Source organism: Alosa pseudoharengus, unplaced genomic scaffold (genome assembly GCF_046254945.1).
Source record: "Alosa pseudoharengus isolate Yale_2024_CS ecotype anadromous, Long Island Sound unplaced genomic scaffold, YU_APseudo_1.1 YU_APseudo_1.1_scf_10, whole genome shotgun sequence".
NCBI lineage: Eukaryota > Metazoa > Chordata > Actinopteri > Clupeiformes > Clupeidae > Alosa > Alosa pseudoharengus.
The window spans coordinates 23517412-23531312 of record NW_027468565.1 but is presented as its reverse complement, the minus strand read 5'-3'; the positions used below and the strand labels follow the sequence as shown (position 1 = coordinate 23531312).

Sequence of the window (13901 nt, the reverse complement as noted above, 5' to 3'; positions counted from 1 at the left end):
CCAGCATATTTTTCATCAAGTTAGCTCATGATTTTCTTCTTCATCTCTTTTGTAAGCTGAGTGTCCCCCTCATTTACCTTCAGCAAATCAGAGCGGAACAGGTGGAGAACAGGCTTCACATACGAGACGGTCACATATGACTCCCCAGAAAGGGAGTCTTTGAACTCCAGGAGAGGACCTAAGACTGCATTCATTGATTCAAGGACATCAATGTCCTGCCACGTTGGGATCAGGTGCCTGCTGGTTTTGTCAGAAGACAGAACTTCAGTGATGGCCTTTTGTTGCTCAAGGACCCTTGCCACCATCTTTTGTCTTGAGCCCCACCTAGTTGGTGACTCTGTGATCAGCTGGTGTGGGGGGAGATTAAGACGCTCCTGTGCTTTGGAGAGTGCATAGTTTTTCTTCCAGGAGTGAGAAAAGGAGGAGACCATGCTCTTACACGCTCGAACAGCCTTGTCCACTCTTTTATCCTTTCCTGCAGCACCTGCAGAAAAACAACAGCAGCATAAATAACTGATAAGTTTCAGTCAGTCAGTCAGTGTGTAAAGCTGCTTTCATATACTGCATGTTTTACATTAGTATTCCTAGGCATGTGACAAATAAAATCCTTGATCCTTGATATAATAGCATAATGATAATAATAACAATATAATAATTATCATCATTATTATTTCAATGATAATCACTATTATTATTATCATTGTTATTATTATTATTATTATTATTAGTAGTAGTAGTAGTTGTTCATATTACTGTTATTGTTGTAGTAGTTGTTAGTAGTATAGCATCTCAAAATATTAATGTTAGCTAATAAACAGGAACCAACATCAATGATGATCATGAAAATGACAATGCTACTCACCAACAGCAGAGTGTAAACGATGGCCAAAACACTCCAGCCGTGTCCAGTCATTTAGCGATGTCGCCTTCACTATATTGGCCCCACTGTCTGTGGTGATGCACACCATTTTGTCCTCAATTAGAGCCCAGGACAACAGTGACTCCCTCAAGCCCTCTGCGATAACTTCTCTTGTGTGATCTTCTGGGAAATATGCTGTTTCAAGGCATCTGGTTTTCAGATTCCATTCGTTGTCTATAAAATGAATGGTCAAGCTAATGTATGGCTCAGAGGTACGGCTTGACCACAGGTCAGAGGTAGTGGCAAAGTACTTGGCTGATAAGATTTCCTGTTGCACAGTTTCTTTGCATATCAGATAGTTTTGGAATGGCAGTTTTAGAAAAGTACTTCCGACCTGGCAGAGGTACGGAGTGGTTGCATGTCTTGGCTATATGGCTATATGATATGCCACTGCCTGGGTCATTTCTTTATAGCGTTTGGATGATTTATCATAAGGCACTGATGTGGAATACCTTTCCATAGTGGTCTGTTGTTTCGGTCTTGCAACGGATTGTGTTGGTCGTTTTTGCACACGGCTATGTTCCAAGGGATGAGAGCGGCTGAGGTGATAAAACAAGTTCGTCGTATTGCCGCTCTTGGTGGGGACGGCGGTCGAACGTTCTATCGAACGCATTTTCTATTGATATTGATTACGTGTCTATCACGATACATATCGTTATCGTTTTATCGCCCAGCCCTAACAGGGATGCTTGCCGAAGTGCTAGCGGTGGTGAAGGAACTTTCGCGAGATGTGCAGTTCATCATGGGGGAAATTGCTGAGGGTAGAACCCCAGCTAGTGGACCAGCCACAAGCCAAGAGCCGTTCCCCGTCCAGCTGCCCATCACAAATGAGGAGGACTTTAATGAGGCCCTCTTAAAAACAGAGGCAGTCCGACAAAAGATGGTAATTTGTTTGATAAACTGAGCTGCATAATGAGACATTCTGCATATTAGGCGGGGCCTTACCAGGTGCTACTGGGCCTTACCGTGCACCCCACCCCATAATCCAAAAAAAACAATTGTTTTGGTAAGGGATACTGTATAGAACGCCGGTCATTATAGGGATTCACCTTGTGAATCAAGTAGAAAGACTTTACATTTTGGTCTCTACTAGGGCTGTCAATCGTTAAAAAAAATAATCTAATTAATTACATACTCTGTGATTAATTAATCTAAATTAATCGCATATATAATTTTTGCTGTGAAAGTATTTTAAATATTTAAATTCAAATAAATTATTGAATAATCAGCATTAGTGACATTAAAGTTCAAAAACTCTTTTATCATTATTTTAATAATGGCCATAATAATCTATGATATGACCTAATATGCTGAGGAAATAAATTCAAAAGTGCTTCGAGAAGAAGTTGTTTTTCAATGACAGGTAATTATTTAAAGGGACACCAGGCAAGCCTGATGTTTTTTCTCTACGAAACTCCCCCTCGCTCGGTCTGAAGCTCTTTTCCTTTTCTTTGCATCTTTCGTCAAGGGTTTTCGCTGCTTCTTCGCCGGCTCTGCCATTATACACACGTTTGCAACAATCGCTAGCGTTTCGTTAGCCTCCCTCTGTGCTGTGGATGCAGGATGGAAACTGAAACTGCTTCGGTCGCCGGGTACGATACACTGAACTTGCAAGCGGGATATTCTTCCTACAGGCAGTAGGGGCGGGCGAGAGAGTCTTCATTCGCCCTGTAATGAGTCATTTAACCATATACCGACTTACGAAGATGAGTAATTAACACGAAAACGTTGCCTGGTGTCCCTTTAAAACTATGCGAGAGTATCTTGGGGGTTGAATCCCTAAATATTGTAACTAAATATTGTTTTTTTAAATCTAGGGTGTGTGAATGGGGTGGGAAAGCAGCTAACAGAATGCTTCCCCAAACTTGTGACCGTGGCCTGTGCTGCCCACAGACTGGCCGCGTTGATAAAAATAAAGTGTTGATAAAAATAAAGTCCTCTGCAATGTCTGCAGCAAGGAATTTGCATATCACCGGAGTTAATCAACTCTAAAGTCGCACATCAATGCAAAGAAATAGTGTTGACATTGAGGGGAGTGTTAATTTATTTGCCCTAGGTTATATCTGAGGCCTGAAATACCTTGTATGTGAAAAACAACTTCTTCCCGAAGCACTTTTGAATTTATTTCCTCAGCATATTAGGTCATATCATAGATTATTATGGCCATTATTAAAATAATGATAAAAGAGTTTTTGAACTTTAATGTCACTAATTATTCAATTATTTATTTGAATTTAAATATTTAAAATACTTTCACAGCAAAAATTATATATGCGATTAATTTAGATTAATTAATCACAGAGTATGTAATTAATTAGATTCTTTTTTTTTTTATCAATTGACAGCCCTAGTTATTAAACATGCAAAGACAGATGTTACACCTTTCCCTAGCTCATGGAGAGTCATGTTCCTGTAATGGATTTCCCAACATTTCTACATGTCACTGTTTTTTATCCATGTTCCGCATGGTCGGACCTTTAACACCAGTGTTCTAATTGAGTTACATCAACAGGCAAATTGGAATTGTACTTAAATCCATTTTTCCTCACATCTCAATAGATTGCCCGCTTGGCCATGGTGGGAGGCACCAGCTCGACCTGCATGATCAGGAGGATGCTGGCAGCAGCCTTAACAAACGGCCTGGCCTGTAAATTTAGTTGGGCAGAGAAAGCGTACAAACACAGTGAGGCCAAGCTGCCATGTCCCTTGCCTGCAAGACTGCATGTTTGGTGAGTTTAACTTAATATTACTTGTGTTGTTTTCAGCTGGCAACAAGTTATTTCAACCCAACTGATACAATGAGTATCTTATCATTCCTTAAAGGACAATTCCGGCGCAAAATGAACCTAGGGGTTAATAACACATGTGTACCGAGTTCGACCGTTCGCTGGGATTTGTTTTCATGCTAGTCGAATGTGACCAGTTTTATTGCAAACCGCTTATTAGCGTTAACGCTAGCCTTCGGGGCACACGTACAGAGAAAGAAATCGCTATTTCTATACCATTAACAAGGCTCAAAATAGCCCCACACTTACACAGTAGCATAATGAGGGTCTCTACATGTAAACCGAAGCATTGAGAACTTTGTAAGTGTACAGGCAGTTTATTAAAAAGAAACACATTACCGTTGACGTCTGGTTCACATACAGGCAGGCGCCTTGGTTACAACTGGGATGTGAAGTGAATCTCGGGTGAAACGTTGTTGCAGAAGGACTGTGCAAAAGAGAAGCACTGAACGCAACAGGAGACATAAGAGATGGCAGGTTATTTGAACGAATTTGAAGACATCAAGGATGAACCCTTATTGGACGTCCTTATCTTTTCGAGTCGGAATACCAACGAAGAGCTGCGGGAGCTCCGTGAAAGGGCTATGAGAGAGAGAGCTAGAAGCTGTAGTCAATACCACACACAGGCGGCGGCGATCCATAGGCTACCAGAGGGACATGGATCCACTAAGTAAGTAGCCTACACTACACAAGTTATGTTACATCGGAGGTATTATTTCTGATAGGCCTATATTGAGCAAATTACGTTTGATTTTAGTTCACATCGCCTGCCTGTATATGTGAACCAGACGTGAACGGTAATGTGTTTCTTTTTAATAAACTGCCTGTACACTTACAAAGTTCTCAATGCTTCGGTTTACATGTAGAGACCCTCATTATGCTACTGTGTAAGTGTGGTGCTATTTTGAGCCTTGTTAGTGGTATAGAAATAGTGATTTATTTCTACTGTACGTGTGCCCCGAAGGCTAGCGTTAACCGCTAATAAGCGGTTTGCAATAAAACTGGTCACATTCGACTAGCATGAAAACAAATCCCAGTGAACGGTCGAACTCGGTACACATGTGTTATTAACCCCTAGGTTCATTTTGCGCCGGAATTGTCCTTTTAACAACCATTTTGGATTCATGTCTTTCAGTTGCTTCTCGGCAGTGTGACGGGAAGCTCACACAGCAGGCCTTCAGTGACATTGTGAAGAACTGTACGCCCCTTGGCGTGCAGGAGGCTTAAAGAAAAATTAGATGTAAGTGAATTTGATATTCCTAATATTCCTAAATAGCTGTTGCATAAGTTGCTCTGCAAAATATTTCATCGTGAGTGCTGACATGTTGTCTCTGCTTCTCTCCCAGTGTCCTCTTCATGTGCTATGGCCCTGCACACATACAAGCCCACTCACACACACAGATAGCATCACCCCCTTGTTCTTCATGTTTTGTTTATTGCATTAAAAAAAAAAAAATCTTACAAATATCTAATAAATGTTTTTATCCATATAACTAAATGAATCCAAAATGTGTCTGTTGTTATTATACGGTTAGTCCTATTATTAGCGGCATATATTATAACCGGTTGGCTAGCTAGATAATTAAGCACCTACCTGAAAAATGATGTCTGTTCTAATTTTTGAAATCCACTCTCTTCAATCTGGTGTGTCAGGAACTGGTGGAATGAACGTGTCTTTTTCCCGTCTTTTGTAGTAGGAATTACACCCAGGCACACAGCAGACATATAGAGTACCGAAGCCATGACGTAGCGTTGCCAAGGCAGCAATTTCACTGGATCTAAACAAATCAATCTACCATTAGAAATCACCATAGCAGTGGCTTTCTTAATCTATTTCAATAATTTTACGTTTCTAAGACGTTAGCATAGTTTTTTTACACTGTAGGAATCACATACTACAACATTCATACCAACACGATCAAATTCATGACTACAGAGTTTTATTTTAGCATGGGTTTCCTCCGTAAAAGAGACCTGCATGTAACTTCACAGCATGCGGTTAAAATCCTTAAATTCACGGACGTGTTTTGGCTTTATTTTTTTTGGCAAAAAACGTTGCTCTTAACAGCCGCTAGTCTTTGAGAAGACGTGAAATATCCACTGGAATTTTCTTTCTTTTTATTACACCTGCCATGGAATCCGTGTTATGTGGCTAAGCTGCTGCCTAGCAGGTAAAACACGTTTAAATGGATATATTTATTTTTATTAGCTAGAAATGATGCCACATGTCTACATTCAATGCTATTTATGCCATTTCGAAAGTTTGTTTAGATCCAGTGATTCTACCGTCATGGAAACGCTACGTCACACTTCAGGACTCTATTCGTCACTGATACAGAACTCGAACTTCCCACCCTGAGCATGACGTCAAAACAAGATGGCCGCCGTGTGAATTTGGTCAGAGAATGTCTAATAAGTGGAGAAATTTCACTCTCGGGAAACTTCCGGTTTCTGAACTGGTTGCAGTTCCTTTTCTGGTTCCACATGAGGGCGCTCACGAATAAGTGCAGAATGAATGGAGGCCTATGGAGCTGTACCCCTCAAATCCACTTTTCTCGGGATATCATTTTTTGCCCAGAAATTCGATGTTGCAGTCGAAAGAGGGGGCAGAGAAAATACAAACTGCTGAGTATTATATAGCAGCCAAAAAATGTATCAAAATAAAATACTGTATTTTTGTATTTTCAAAATACGACAAAATACTTTACTCTAAAAGCCTTTTTTGTCTATCCCTTTCCTACCTGGAAAAACATCTAAAAGCAAGAGACTCCTTCCATAATCAGTCAAAAAATTAGATATGCTGACCCCTCATGTTAGACATCCCAATATAAACCTCTGCCAGGGTCGGTGCAAGCGGGTGGTGGTGGGGGGGCATTATAATATAATATAATAAAGAGCATCCTTCGAGCCTTTTGGATAACTGAAACAATATGATCATGGGGGAAAATAGTGCAAGGACATGGTCATAGTGTTTAATAGACTAGCACACAGCGTTAAATAGAATAGTTGCATAGGCTACAATACAAGCAAATAGGCTATAACAGACTCACCACTATTAGGCAGGCCTAGGCTACAGCTGAGTGCAAAATCTCATCATCACTGTGTCTTTCCATTCATTTTAAAATGTTCTTGTAAGATCCTGCTCAAAAGCCAATTGCACATAGGGCCTTCTGATAATATTGCAACATTGAACGTAGGTTATGTGATCACTCGAAATGTTCTTTAAAGTACATAACTCTAACACATTTACGATTGGATGGATTCCATGGACCCGATTTTCACCTCAACAAAGGAACCAATCACAGAACGGAGGGGGGGCAGCAAGACGATTTGATAGACATTTGTAGCACCCAATAAATGGCTCTGAGCATTCGTAAACCACGTCTCAAATACGAGAAAATGAATGTGTAGTTCCCAGACCTAAACTCAATGAGATGAGGTCTGGCGTTAGCCAGGCTATGTGGCTAGGCAGAGGCACCAAATGTGATGGAAAGTTTAAGAGCGAACAGGACACTCGGCATGGCTTTTAGTATCTGCTCTGACAGTCCACTTTTATTGACTGTTAGTCTACTGTTTGAGTTTAGAGATGTACTGTTTTACAGCAACAGGAATGCCGACTCCACAACTGTTGCACTTCCCAGCCAGTTGGCATAATAGATTGCCCACTATGAATCAGTGACAATAATTCAAAGACAAACAATCCAAATGGATGACTTATTTAGAAATTTAAGCTAGGTAGCATTTCATCACAGATGAATAATTTTGTATGCACCTGAAAGTAAAAATAAAAAATCAGGTTGTCACATTAATACCATCCAATCAGTTAAGCCAATTCGAAGCCAATTATTATGACATTATCAATAATTTCTTATTTAAAATGTGCAAAATTGGAAATGCCCTTGTTTGAGGTATCTTTCAAGTTACCATAGCACTGAAATATTTCACAGGTCAGAGAACATAGACAAATGTAAAGTCTAGAAAAATCAGTCCAGCAAAGGAAAAAAAACTCTACTGAAGCAGAGGGGCTTGACCATGCAAGGGTACCAGAGATAGATAGAGACAGAGATTTTGTGCTTTAAAGATAGTTAGATAGATGTCATCACAGTGTTTCAAATATGAAAATACAAAAATACACAACACTGAAGTATTTTGATACAAAATACGAAGGCATTTTCATTATCTCAATAAAATACAAATTACATAATAGTATTTTGTATTTGAAATACGTATTTTAAATCATCCCTGGTCATATGTTAAACGAAGGGTTCGTGAAGTATTCCACCGAGATGAATGGGTAGGGAGATGGACGCAAAACCTTCAGTAGAATTTATGATTAAATTGAATGATATTATTTACTTTTCTCGCGAACCGTTCACCACAGCAATTAGCGGCTAACATCGTTTAAAAGCTGAAAAAAAGCTCTTTCATGTGATACTTGTGATGTCTGTGTGATGAGTAGGCTACTTCGCGAGTAGTTCAACTGAGAAGAATGGGTTAATTTGGACGCACTTTCTTTCTTGCGCTGTCACTTTCTCCACTGCGTAATTTGGCCATAGGCTAAATATATATCGCTATTAGTAGGACGCAAAGCAGAATATTTAAAGAAGGGGGCACCAAGGCCACCGTGGCCTGAAAACATCTGATTTTCAAAGGGGCATGGCCATGGCCGTCGTGGCCGCTGTGAAATTCCTACCCTGGTGCCAGAAATCTAGACCATTGTTGATGATTTTTGTACAGCCACAGCATATTCTGTGTTATAGCTATGAACACATACAATGGCTCGTTTAAAAGGTGAGACTTTAAGCTCTCAGTGGGTGCAAACCGTGTATTTCTACACGCCTCTGTTCCTGAGAAATCCCAAGCTAAACAGTGGCTAGTTTTCATAAAATATGAAGTGTTGCCTGTAAACTTTCCGGGAAGTGATCAGCGAGACCTGGCGAGACTGCCACCTAGTGATAGACCCACGAAAATGGCCTGGTTTTGAGCTGACGTGCATTCTGATTCGACCCAAAGCGGCAACCAAGTTATGATAAAATGTCCAGATAAAATGTCCAGATTGTGCGTTTTCATGAGTTTTCGATCGTCATAAATTTAATTTCCATTCATCACAGAGTTCCCAAAATCACATATAAGGTGTGTTAGAGTGTCTAGTTTCGTAATTTAAAAAAAAAGCTAAAAACGTAATATTAAGTTTTTGGCACTCAATGAGTTAAGGAGATGCTGTATGCAAAGGCTATATTTCAACCTCGTTAGTAGTGCTGGGCGGTATACCGGTTCACACTGTATACCGGTGTATATTTTCGTTATGATATGAATTTTTAATATACCGCCATACTGGTGTATTTGATTACACAACGTTTGGAACGCTGCGCCACGCTGTTTCAGACGGGACTTTTTATTACACGCACGCATGGTGCCACTGTGACAAAGATAATGAATGCGTAGCAAGATGGGTCGTCCTAGTTCATGTCTATGAGGGCAAAGTGGAGTTCAGTCAGAGACGGGCTCTGGTTCAGTTCCCGCCTGCACAGGGGTGTGTCACTGACGTATGACTTACGTTTGAACGCCTTGGTTCCACGCCAGACAAGCCAGAGTACAAAATAAACTTGGTGTACACCTTCATTAATGAAAATTAATTAATTAATTTTCTCCCGACTGGAGGGTCATACTATCACGACATTCTACTGAAATAGGGAGGAGGGTTTGGAGATCATGATACCGTGTCCGAAATGTGCATCCATTGCTCAGAAAAATAAGGCTTTGACAGATTCTGGGAAATTCTTGGATTCTGCCATAGACCTCAATGTTAAAAAGAGAGCCCAATCACTGCATAAATGTGCGGGGGCGTGTGCTACCCTATTTGCATACATTTCCAGGGACAGGAAATGGCCTCTCATGAAGTATCTTCGTAATCAACCATCTTTGACTGTGAGGCATAGCAGAGCCTGTCTACGGAGAGCCTCCCCACTCTCTATAGACCTCTGAAGTTCGCCTACAAAAAAGCTGCCATCTTTGACATCCGGTATCTGGCGATTTTTCCTATGGGAAAATAACATGGGGATTTTGAATAATCGCACCTGTTAAAGTCTCGTGGGGATGAAAAAGTCTAAAATGCAGACGTTTTCCTGAACACACTTTTGTCCTCTGCCTTCGAGTGGATACTGTGATCTCCGGTAAGTGAAGGCGGCACACTTAGATTTTTGCTACTCCAGAGCTAACTTGCAATGCAATTTGCCATAGGTAGTTAGCTTCAATTAACAACCGGATCTCCTTATATGGGCAAAGATGGCCGTTTTGGATTTTTTTTGTAGGCGAACTTCAGAGGTCTATTAATCCCATACAAACCGAATTTGGCTGCAGTTCACCAGAGTTCACCTAGATGGCGATCGCGGGCGAGTCCAAAATACATGGGGTCCTATGAAGCTACATGGCTACATTTATTGTTTTCACCTATTTAACAACTGAAACCCTGAAAAATAAAATTTTATTTTATTTTTCGCAAAATGGATATAGATTATCAATCAAAAGTGAAATAATCCGGGAGTCATGTCCTTTCGTTTTCTTACAGGTTGGGTCGTTGTTGCCCATAACACGCTAGCATTGATGCTATGCTATGCTATGATCATGCTAATGAATGACGTCATTGACACGTTTGAAAGGCTTTTTAGAACAATTAAGTGACTTTAAAAAATATAATACTCAACCAAGTGTATTGTCTTTGTCTCCCCTTTCGAATACAATATTCAAATTACTTGAAAAAAAATTATATCCCGAAAAAAGTGGATTCTGAGGGGTACAGCTCCATAGACCTCCATTCATTCTGGACTCGCACGCGAGCGCCCCTAGATGCAGTACCACACCGGAAGAGTTCCAAGAGTGAAGGTTCTCCCCTTCCTTATTAGACATTCTCTGGGCATAGTGAGGGTAAACACTAAACACCTGAAGTTTTTCCCCTGAAGTATGACCCTTAAGGCTTAATTTCTCCTTAGATAAGGGGTTTATTTAAGGGTGTTGCACAGAATACCTTAAATTGTTTCTTTAGTTAAGGAAAAACGTTAAGGGATACTGCATTGAAAGGGACTTACCTTCACGAAAATTCTATTGAGATTGTTCAACAGCTGTAACTAGCTGGCTAGTAGGTGATGTCGTTAGTTAGCAACCCACCGAACACAGTGAAGTTTAATGAGATTATCATTCATCTCACTTTAAGAATATTCGCTGAAATGATCCAGGTAGCAAGTAAAGCATGTTATAGACATGCACTGAGCAATACTAGCTGGCTAGTTAGAAATTATCCTGACTGTCATCAGTGCACCAAAACAAACTTTTTTGTTAATGTTTTGCCTAGCGAACCGAACCGAAGCTCATGGCAGGCTAACAAGACATCCACATCCACATGAAGTTAACGTTAGCCTACCACTAACGTCATGTAAACCGCACAATAACAATAAGGCATGTTTCTGATAGGCCTATTTGACAGAGTAAGCATATTAGCAGAGAGGTTTCATTTTAAATTGTATAATTTTCAAAAAAGTATAAAGTTGCACTACTTTTTGTATTGGTTTTATAGGCTACAAGATGTTTGTGAAATTTGCACAGTAAAAGTTCTGTATTTTGACTGCAATTGTCTTTCTGCATTCCGCATTCTGATTAGATTCTTCATTAGAATCATGAGTGGCTCTTGTAAACAGCATCATTTTCTGGGGCCATGCAAAACTGCATTACCACTAGTGTGGAGTTATTCTACATCATAACAGTAAAATAGACCATCATTAGTCAATGTACTGCAGCAATTCCTCTCTCATCCTGTAGAAAATGCTGTGAACATCTGATTATGCATGGGGAAAAAATACCGTCATATACCGTGAAACCGTAAGAATTTAGAAAAATACCGTGATATAAATTTTTGGTCATACCGCCCAGCACTACTCGTTAGTGTAATAAAAAAAAATCAGAACTATTCACGAGGTTTCTGGGCAGCATATTTATGTTCTGTTAGCAAGCGAACTTCTCATGACTGCCGACATAGTAGCCTACTGCCAGCTGACGAAGCTCTCATTTTAAAACATTACTAAAACATAACATTAGAGAGACAGGCACTGTACAATCAAGAAATCTTGCCACTGAATCCAAAACTATGTTTAACAGTGGACTATGCTGCCCCCAAGCGGCTGCAGTTGTACTTACATTTCACCCAGCTGCGTGAATCACCTTGATCGTGAATGAAGTGTCAATTTTTAAAGAGGCCCTATGCAACAATTTTAGCAAAAATGACCTTAATTATGCAGGTTGAGAGTCGTTCTGATGGTTCTACAACACTTTTTGGGTCGTTTGGTTGGTTTGTCTCCCCCTAGTGCTTCTCCGTGGAAAAACCGAATATGCAACTTTCTGGTCCTGGACCGAAGAAATCCGGATGTGACTCGGCGGAAGGCCTCGAAAATGTAGTAAGATTGTAGTTTCTAAGAAGACTGCAAAACGGACTCCGACTTGGCTTTGTTGCTGCTGAAATTGTAAGTAGCCTACCCTTGGGTGAACTTCGTTTTTGTAATGTGGTTTGATAGTCTCTTGAACAATGTGTTTGCTCGACCATTTTATTGTGAGCCCTTTAGCTTGGTTTCTTGATGGCTAGCTCGCTAGCTAGTGGGGGTTTAGCGTAGCAGTCACTTGCTACCGAAGCTGCAGGGGGAGCTATGTCGTGAAAAATGTGAGCCAAAATCAGGCGAAAACCCAGAAACAGAGAAGGAATAACCAGACTTGCATAGGGCTTCTTTAACTGGGACCCACTGTAGGCTAGGAGTTATTGACGGCACTAACTTTTACAAAAGACCAGAAAACAATGTTAAGGCATTTGTGGAGAAGATGGTTAGTGCATTTTCTTCCTACACCTCACGGTAAGCTATTTCGTTGCTCTGATTGGTTAGGTCTATCCAATTGAGTGCAGAGGCATTCCCCCCCTGTATCGGTTGAAACACACCCCATAATTACGTCCCAATGAAGCAGTATCAGACTCATATTCTGACTAGAATTGAGTATGACTACATCAGGCTAGGTTTTCGCCTGATTTGGGCTCGCATTTTTCATGACATAGCTCCCCCTGCAGCTTCGGTAGCAAGTGACTGCTACGCTAAACCCCCACTAGCTAGCGAGCTAGCCATCAAAAAACCAAGCTAAACACATACAGGGCTCACAATAAAATGGTCGAGCAAACACCGCGGGGTCATCCCTATGTTCCCCGCTCAGGGTTATGGTTATGGTTAGGGTTTTAAAAAAGGGTCCTATGTTCCCCGGTCCCATACAAAGCGGGAATCATAGGACCCGGGGAACATAGGTACGCTCCCAACACCGCAGAGAAGCAATAGGGGGAGACGAAGCACCCACCGAACGACCCAGAAAGTGTTGTAGAACCATCAGAACGACTCTCAACCTGCATAATTAAGGTCATTTTTGCTAAAATTGTTGCATAGGGCTTCTTTAAGATAATCACAGTGCTCATGTAAGAAAATACATTCTCATACACAGATAACAGATCTGTGTATGAGAATGCCGAGGGCGTTTTAATACCACAGAGCCATCCGATCAGATCTGGCCAATCTGCCACCACGTGACCACCCACCTTTCCAAAAATGAATCTGGTTTAACGTCGACCCCCCAACAAAAACACAGAACCTGACCAATCTGGACAACCTATTCAACCTGACCATGAGCTATCGGAAAGACGCAGACATCACAGTGCACGTGCGTGTATTCTCACACAAGAATCCAGAGGAGTTTGTGTTGCCAGTGAAGGACAAGCTTGTTTGTTGGGTGAGCGATGAAGAGGACTTGGGAGTGGCACGTGACTACTATAAGGAACTTCAAAAGCACATAAAGATTGAAGTTTTCGGCAAAGCCTTTGGCAAACCCCTTAAGCCTGATATTTACTACTCCACTATAGCCTATCCTGTAAGTTCCACCTATCCTTTGAGAACAGCATACACCCAGATTACATCACAAAGACCTTGCATGACCCACTAGTCTTAGGAACCGTTCCGGTGGTGCTTGGTCCCCCGAAAAAAAACTACGAGGACTGTTTCATCCATGTGAGCGACTTCCCAGATGCTAAGGCTCTGGCAGAGTCTCTCTCTCGCCTTGACTTTGACACAAGCACCTACCAGAACTACTTTACCTGGCGCAAATATCTGTATGCAAGGCCCTGA

General features: G+C 41.0%; 1 pseudogene; it reads left to right on the top strand.

Moving 5' to 3' along the window:
• The first annotated feature begins 1604 nt into the window (after positions 1–1604).
• On the top strand, positions 1605–13901 carry LOC143138212 (4-galactosyl-N-acetylglucosaminide 3-alpha-L-fucosyltransferase 9-like; annotated as a pseudogene).